We start from the raw sequence: 8,455 nt of genomic DNA, 5'->3' as shown, positions 1-8,455 counted from the left end.
AACATGATTTTCAAAGGTTCTCTTTTCCAATGCAAAGTTGTAGAGTTTTCCTAATACGAGGAGTTCACCGCAATTTTTGTCGAAAAAGCTCCCTTTTTTAATATATTATCGAAAACTTTCATCATGTATGGCATGCCCATTTTAGCTTCACAATTGGTCTACTTTATTATCCCATGAATCTTATTTATAGCTACCCATACACCAATTGTTATGAACAAAACCACTAGGAAAGAAAAAGTATTGAGGCTTGTGATATTGTCTTGGAATTGGGTTTTACCTTTAGTGTGGCTCGTATGATTAATATCAAACGTGGTATGTTATCAAGAAAACTATCATTTATAGGTTGAGCAAAAAGACTTGGATTTGAGAGGTGTGTAATAAAAGAAAATGTTATACATTTCAAGATAATTTCATTTAATTTTATTTATTGTACGACAACGTTATAATTTAAAAACAATGGCATTTGTATATTACAAGGAATGACAAACCCCAAACTAGGGCATAGAATTTTTCTTAATTTTTGTTCAGCATTAACTTTAATTTTTGGCTAATTCTTGGACTAAAATGAATTTTCTTATAATTTTGAGACCAAATCTAAAAATTTTAGAAACTCAATGACCCATGGCTTGATTTGACCATTTTCCCAAAGTGGGGATTTAAATCTCATAAAGCTGGAACTAGCCAAATTTAAAACCCCTTTTATTTTTCTCTATCATTCCCTTTTTGTTTTTCTCTCTCTTCAAGAAAGCTTACACCACTATTTCGCCACCAATTAGACCTCCATTTTTGACACCGCTGGCACCATCAGGTTTTTTAAGTTGAGATGAGTCAATCATTGACCTCGAACTTATCATCAGTGTCGACATGGAGGGAGGTGAAGTGAGGAAGTTTTGTTTATTCGAAATATCATCCCTCTGTTATTCACCATCATAAAGTAAAACCGATAAGTGACTCCCTGACCTTTCAAATTTAATTATACAGAAAATTGTGACCTTCTAACAACTGTAGGTTGTCGTATGCGCCGCCCCATGCGTGTGGGCTTCATCCACAAGCCAGGGAGTTGTAAAACCGGTTGAACCAGTCTGTCTAAGTCGAATTGAGCCTCCATGTCGAGCAAAGCTGCAAAACAGAGCAGAATAACCTGGAGTCGAGCTGAGTCATGTTGAACTTCCAATGACCCGTTGATTGGCTGTTGACCGCCATTGACCAGTGATAATTTTTTTAAGACCACCTATCATGACGTTTTCCGACGTCCTAAGCACGATTTTGTGGGCTGTTTTACCAAATTCTAACCTAGTAAGTTGTTTTCAACATTTTATCATCCAATTTGATCCGATTTTCATGTTTAAGCTCCGTTTCTGGTGCAATTTGTTTTGCCAAGTATCCAAGATATTTTTGGACATCGAAACCAAGTTTAAGGGTTATCAAATGGAGTTGAAATGACTGATGCATATAGCTCAAACCTCGAGGTAATATTTTACTAACATATGCATGTTTCATGGTTAATGTTGGTGAATGATTAATGCATGATCGAAATGACTGATGCATATAGCTCAAAACTCGAGGTAATACTTTACTACCCTATGCATGTTTTATGGTTAATGTTGGTGACTGATTAATGCATGATCGAAATTACTGGTCAATTGTATATAGTTAATTATTGATAGAATCGAATTGAATATGGTATAAAGAGAGTAAACCCAATAAGACTTCATTGACTTGTGTAAGGAACTAGATGATCGATAAGAGATAAATCCAAGGTCAGTGATTTTGTCAATAAATCAATTAATCTCAGGCCCTAGAAATTCTGATTTATCTCTTTAAAGGTTAAAGGTCGGAAATACTTGGATGATAAATTATGAAAATAATCTTGTTAGGTAAAATTACAAAAATAACCTTGTGTTGTAAAAAGACAACATATGTATATGGAAGTGATATGATCCAAACTAGCTCCAATTTTCTCCATGACTTGATCGGTCTATGGACGTTTTTAACTACTGCTTCTAAGGGAGTTCTTCCTTACCCTATCTTATATTATATCATTTATACATTATATTCTATCATAACCATGCATTCACATGTTAGTATAAATTATTATCTTATTATTTCTATCCTATGCTTATTTGATCATGTCTCTCATATTATTCAAATATATGTTATGATTACATATCATTTCTTAGGATATTATTATTACATGTTTTCATTTATCATTTATGAATACCATATTATATGATATTCATGCATTCACATCTTTATAATTGATGCACAATGTTATTTCAAGTGTGTTAAGTATGTTATATTAGTCTTGCATTCATTTAAGCATGATTCAATTCATTCGTGAAATGGCAGAATGCTTAATCATTCATTTGTTAGCTCACGTGCATTCATTCTAGCTCCTAGGTCTTATACATTAGCTTACATATGTTATATCATTATGTACTTAGCTCATGACATGCATTCATAGCTCATATCACTCAAATACCTCACGGCAGCATGCATTTTACCTTAAATGAGCTCACACATTGCTTATTTTATTTGTTTGGTGATTCCTATAGGTGAAACACAAAACAAGGCATATTATGGTAGCTTGGCTAGCTAAAAGGACAAGCACAACAGCTCACACTAGCTCATGAACATTATGGTAGCTCATTTCATCACATAAGGAGCTTAAACTTAGCTGGAGGAGCTAGCATGTAGCTGAACTTAGCTGGAGGAGAGCTTTGGACCAAATTACTGAAAAAGTGGACTAGAGGTAGCTGGAAGTAGCTGGGAGAGTAGCTAAGGAGTTGAGAAGACCAAAGCTAACTAGCTTGAGTTCATCAAGCTATAACTCACCTAGTTAGCTACCAAGACACTCACCTAGCTTACCTTGAAGCTAGTTCATCTCTAGGCTGCCCAATGGATGCCATGTCACCTAGATGCATGTTGGAAGCTAATTCACGCCTAATTGTTGCCTATCTTTATTCCATGGACTTCAAGACTTCATCCTATGGTTGCAACCTCATCAAAGCATAACAATAAGACCCATGTGCATTCATGTAGGCTGCCATGTGCATCAATCAAGCATGTGCACACCATGTGACATCAAATTGGCGCCAAAACACCAAGGGATGCTTGCTGTTCGGCCAAAGACTCTTTCCTCTTCATTTTGGCGCCCAAATAACTTCCAAATGCTTTCAAAATATCCTTAGGGCCGAACCAACACATAACCATTCGGCCAAGAGCATGTATTTGCATTAAGTCATGTATTTTCACACAAAAATCATGTCATTTTAGGAAGGCACAAGGGCTGGCCGAACCAACATGTATCTATTCGGCCAAATCCCTTCAAAAACTATAAATAGGCTTTCTTATTTCATTTGTAACTACACCTTTTATTCAATTAAAGTGAGATTATTCTCTTCTTAAGTCCTGGTGACTTTTTATCGACTTATCAAGTATTTTATACTTGTGGCGTCAACCCCTTTTCTTTCATCTTGATACTTCTGGTTCCTAGTTCATATAACTAGTGGGTCAAAGTACTTAACACCATCCCTTGAAGAAACAATATAAAGATTGGGTCTCTGCTCTATATAGCATTGGTTCTTCTTTGAGATTTCTTCAAGATACTATCCTCATAACCATCCCTTTATTTCATCTCCATAACCATAGCCTTATCAACTATCTTCCGCTTCCATTACTCATTATTTAAATAGCCTACCATTTCACCCCTACGTCTACCACCCTTAACCATTCTATTTTGAGCCATTCACTTTGCAGGTTGTTTTGCTTCCTTCCTAGATCCACAATCATTTGAAAAGGTATAAGTACCTTACATCAAGCGGTAATCAGAGCTTTGGAGGAAGAAGCAACGTGCAACAACAACAAAAAGAAAAATACAAAAAGAAGTGCAAAGTCAAAAAAAAAAAAAAATTTCAGCAAAGAAAATTGAAGGACTCAAAAGTCAAAGCACTTCAAAAGAAGAAAAAGCAAAGAAAAGAAAGAAAAGTTGGAAGCACTCATCAACAATTCTCATCACCAAGCATTTTCAAGTAAGCCTTTAAAATTGATTGTGGTGATAGAAGGTTGTGAAGTGACTTGTGTAAGTAACCCTTTCATTCTCTTCTTTCTAATTTCTAAGCCACCTTTTCAATTATATTTGTTTTCCATTCCTACTAACCATTTGCAGCCGACGCCAAACAAGTGAAATTACTCGATATAGTCTTGAGTAAAAGTTCATTAGAACTTGAGACAAGAGAATTGAGGGAAAAAGGCTGGAGTGTGTGTGAGATCAGAAGAGGACAAGTAAAAGCCATTAAAGTCCTAGAGTACAAACACGAGTGGATTGAGTGACATCAAGTTTTCTTGGAGTGACTCGTGAGGCTTTGTGAGAGTATACTCTGGTAAGGTCCTTTTACACATTTTCCATTTTTTTTTATTTCACTAACAAAATTTTAATTTCTTCCATGGAGTATGAACAACAAAGAGTGAATGCATTTCATACTCGTTGCCATGTAAGCAATGGTAAAGTATGTCTTGTAACCATTGATAGTGGAAGTTGTGCAAATCTAGCTAGCACATATACGATAGAGAAGTTGGGACTTGCAACATTTAAACATCCCAAGCCATATGTTTTGCAAGGATTTAACGAAGATGAAGAGTTAAAAGTCATAGAGCAAGTACTTGTACCATTCTCAATTGGAAAATATGAAGATGAGGTCTTGTGCGATGTTGTCTCCATTGGTTCGAGCCACCTTCTTTTTGGTCGACCTTGGCAGTTTGATAAACGAGCAACACATAATTGCTTCACCAATCGCTTTTCATTCATCCATAATGAAAAGAAGATTACATTGGTGCCAATGATGCCAAATCTAGGGCATGAAGACCAAACTCAACTTAAATCTCGAATAAAAGAATGGAAGAAAAGTAAAGCCATGAAGAGAGCTGAAAAAGAAGTCTTGCAAGAGCAACAAGTTCAACAACCGAAAAATCAGATTGATGTGACAAAAGTTGGAATTGATGAGTGTAGAGAAGAGAAGCAAAGTGAAGAACATATTTTAACCAACTTTTCTCTTCCATCTATTCTTCCTATTGTTTTGCAGGATAATTCAAGAGATGTATCTTTTCGGGAGGATGAATCCAGGATCATGAATTATGGAGGACTAAAGGATGTGACCTTTGAAGAACCAATAGGCGTGACTCTTTGTGATTCACAAGACATGTCTATTGATGTTTTGAGGGTTATACCATTGAATTTCCAATTAAAGGTGTCACTTGAAGTGCTAAGAAATGGAATCATTGACATCCCAAGTGCAATGCCAATTATTAGGAGAATTCAGCGACCAGCTCCAATTAAACATCCACCATGGTTTGCTAACTCTACTCATTTTGTTATTAGATTTTCATTTACTAATTTTGATTTCTTTCGTAGCAATTGGATTCGTATAAGTGGTGTTGTCCAAGTAATATATGATGATAAGATCATTTTTCATTTTGAATTTGATTGGTGCATCAAATACGGCCACTTCAATGGAGATCAAAGGATAGATGATTCAAGGAGACATGGAGTTACCAGATTCGAAGCCAAGAGGTTAAACATGTTGTGCAAATCATTTATTGGGGGAAAGCATGAGGAATCAATCTCTCCTACACTAAGAATGTCTTCAATAAGAAACTACTTCGATTTGAGGACAAATCGCTCTAAAGAAGGGGAGGATGATATGATCCAAACTAGCTCCAATTTTCTCCATGACTTGATCGGTCTATGGACGTTTTTAACTATTGCTTCTAAGGGAGTTCTTCCTTACCCTATCTTAAATTATATCATTTATACATTATATTCTATCATAACCATGCATTCACATGTTAGTATAAATTATTATCTTATTATTTCTATCCTATGCTTATTTGATCATGTCTCTCATATTATTCAAATATATGTTATGATTACATATCATTTCTTAGGATATTATTATTACATGTTTCCATTTATCATTTATGAATACCATATTATATGATATTCATGCATTCACATCTTTATAATTGATGCACAATGTTATTTCAAGTGTGTTAAGTATGTTATATTAGTCTTGCATTCATTTAAGCATGATTCAATTCATTCGTGAAATGGCAGAATGCTTAATCATTCATTTGTTAGCTCACGTGCATTCATTCTAGCTCCTAGGTCTTATACATTAGCTTACATATGTTATATCATTATGTACTTAGCTCATGACATGCATTCATAGCTCATATCACTCAAATACCTCACGGCAGCATGCATTTTACCTTAAATGAGCTCACACATTGCTTATTTTATTTGTTTGGTGATTCCTATAGGTGAAACACAAAACAAGGCATATTATGGTAGCTTGGCTAGCTAAAAGGACAAGCACAACAGCTCACACTAGCTCATGAACATTATGGCAGCTCATTTCATCACATAAGGAGCTTAAACTTAGCTGGAGGAACTAGCATGTAGCTGAACTTAGCTGGAGGAGAGCTTTGGACCAAATTACTGAAAAAGTGGACTAGAGGTAGCTGGAAGTAGCTGGGAGAGTAGCTAAGGAGTTGAGAAGACCAAAGCTAACTAGCTTGAGTTCATCAAGCTATAACTCACCTAGTTAGCTACCAAGACACTCACCTAGCTTACCTTGAAGCTAGTTCATCTCTAGGCTGCCCAATGGATGCCATGTCACCTAGATGCATGTTGGAAGCTAATTAACGCCTAATTGTTGCCTATCTTTATTCCATGGACTTCAAGACATCATCCTATGGTTGCAACCTCATCAAAGCATAACAAGAAGACCCATGTTCATTCATGTAGGCTGCCATGTGCATCAATCAAGCATGTGCACACCATGTGACATCAAATTGGCGCCAAAACACCAAGGGATGCTTGCTGTTCGGCCAAAGACTCTTTCCTCTTCATTTTGGCGCCCAAATAACTTCCAAATGCTTTTAAAATATCCTTAGGGCCGAACCAACACATAACCATTCGGCCAAGAGCATGTATTTGCATTAAGTCATGTATTTTCACACAAAAATCATGTCATTTTAGGAAGGCACAAGGGCTGGCCGAACCAACATGTATCTATTCGGCCAAATCCCTTCAAAAACTATAAATAGGCTTTCCTATTTCATTTGTAACTACACCTTTTATTCAATTAAAGTGAGATTATTCTCTTCTTAAGTCCTGGTGACTTTTTATCGACTTATCAAGTATTTTATACTTGTGGCGTCAACCCCTTTTCTTTCATCTTGATACTTCTGGTTCCTAGTTCATATAACTAGTGGGTCAAAGTACTTAACACCATCCCTTGAAGAAACAATATAAAGATTGGGTCTCTGCTCTATATAACATTGGTTCTTCTTTGAGATTTCTTCAAGATATTATCCTCATAACCATCCCTTTATTTCATCTCCATAACCATAGCCTTATCAACTATCTTCCGCTTCCATTACTCATTATTTAAATAGGCTACCATTTCACCCCTACGTCTACCACCCTTAACCATTCTATTTTGAGCCATTCACTTTGCAGGTTGTTTTGCTTCCTTCCTAGATCCACAATCATTTGAAAAGGTACAAGTACCTTACATCAGGAAGTGGGAAACTAACTCCGAAAAGACATATTGATATGATTAAACTACTGATTTACATGGAAAATGCTAGTTTTCCTTAGAAAATCATGGAAAATCGATTTTTATCCTTCGAGATGGCAAAAGACTTTGATTTTCTAGTTTTTGGAATAAGCAATTGATAACTAAATTACTAGAATTATTCATACATTTGAATAAAAGAAATGACTGATATACCCTTGAACATTAATGACTAAAATACCCTTCAACCATATAAGGAACAAAATACCTTGAGCTTTAAATAGACCAAAGTAATCGCGTTTTCTTAAATGGCCTAAATTACCCCCATGGCCTAGAATTAAGTGAATGTCATTGGATAAATTTTGATAGTACCGATAAACCTAAAGGTTGTACCGTCCCAAAAGGTTTGGAGCACTACCCAGGTGTGTTGGACATTCTTGTATAATATAGAAATAGGTAATACCATCGGTATATTTGTTCATCTCCTCGAGAACTGATTAATGATGTCTCCAAAGGTGATCAACACAACTAGTGCCGTCAGCATTTCAATGTGAATTTTCGTGGATTACATCGGTCCAAATGATTCACAAGTATTCCTAATGTTGAGACTGATTAGTTCAAATAAATTCAAAATTTTGAAATTTTGATTTAAAGCATAAATGCTTCAAGCCAACGTTTGACCCTTATGGATTAAGTTAATAATAATTCTTCAATAATCGTAATGACTAAAATATTCCTAATGGTCTGAATAATGGAAATATCGTTGTTATTTATGAATCTTAAATAATTCTGATATAAGGTTTTTGAATACCTTTCTAATGTACTCAAAATCCTTAATGATCTTGTTGCATTAATATATGGATGTCTAATTAGAT

Source organism: Hibiscus syriacus, unplaced genomic scaffold (genome assembly GCF_006381635.1).
Source record: "Hibiscus syriacus cultivar Baekdansim isolate YM2019G1 unplaced genomic scaffold, ASM638163v2 tig00001980_pilon, whole genome shotgun sequence".
Classification (NCBI taxonomy): Eukaryota; Viridiplantae; Streptophyta; class Magnoliopsida; order Malvales; family Malvaceae; genus Hibiscus; species Hibiscus syriacus.
Note: the sequence above shows the minus strand (reverse complement) of the source record.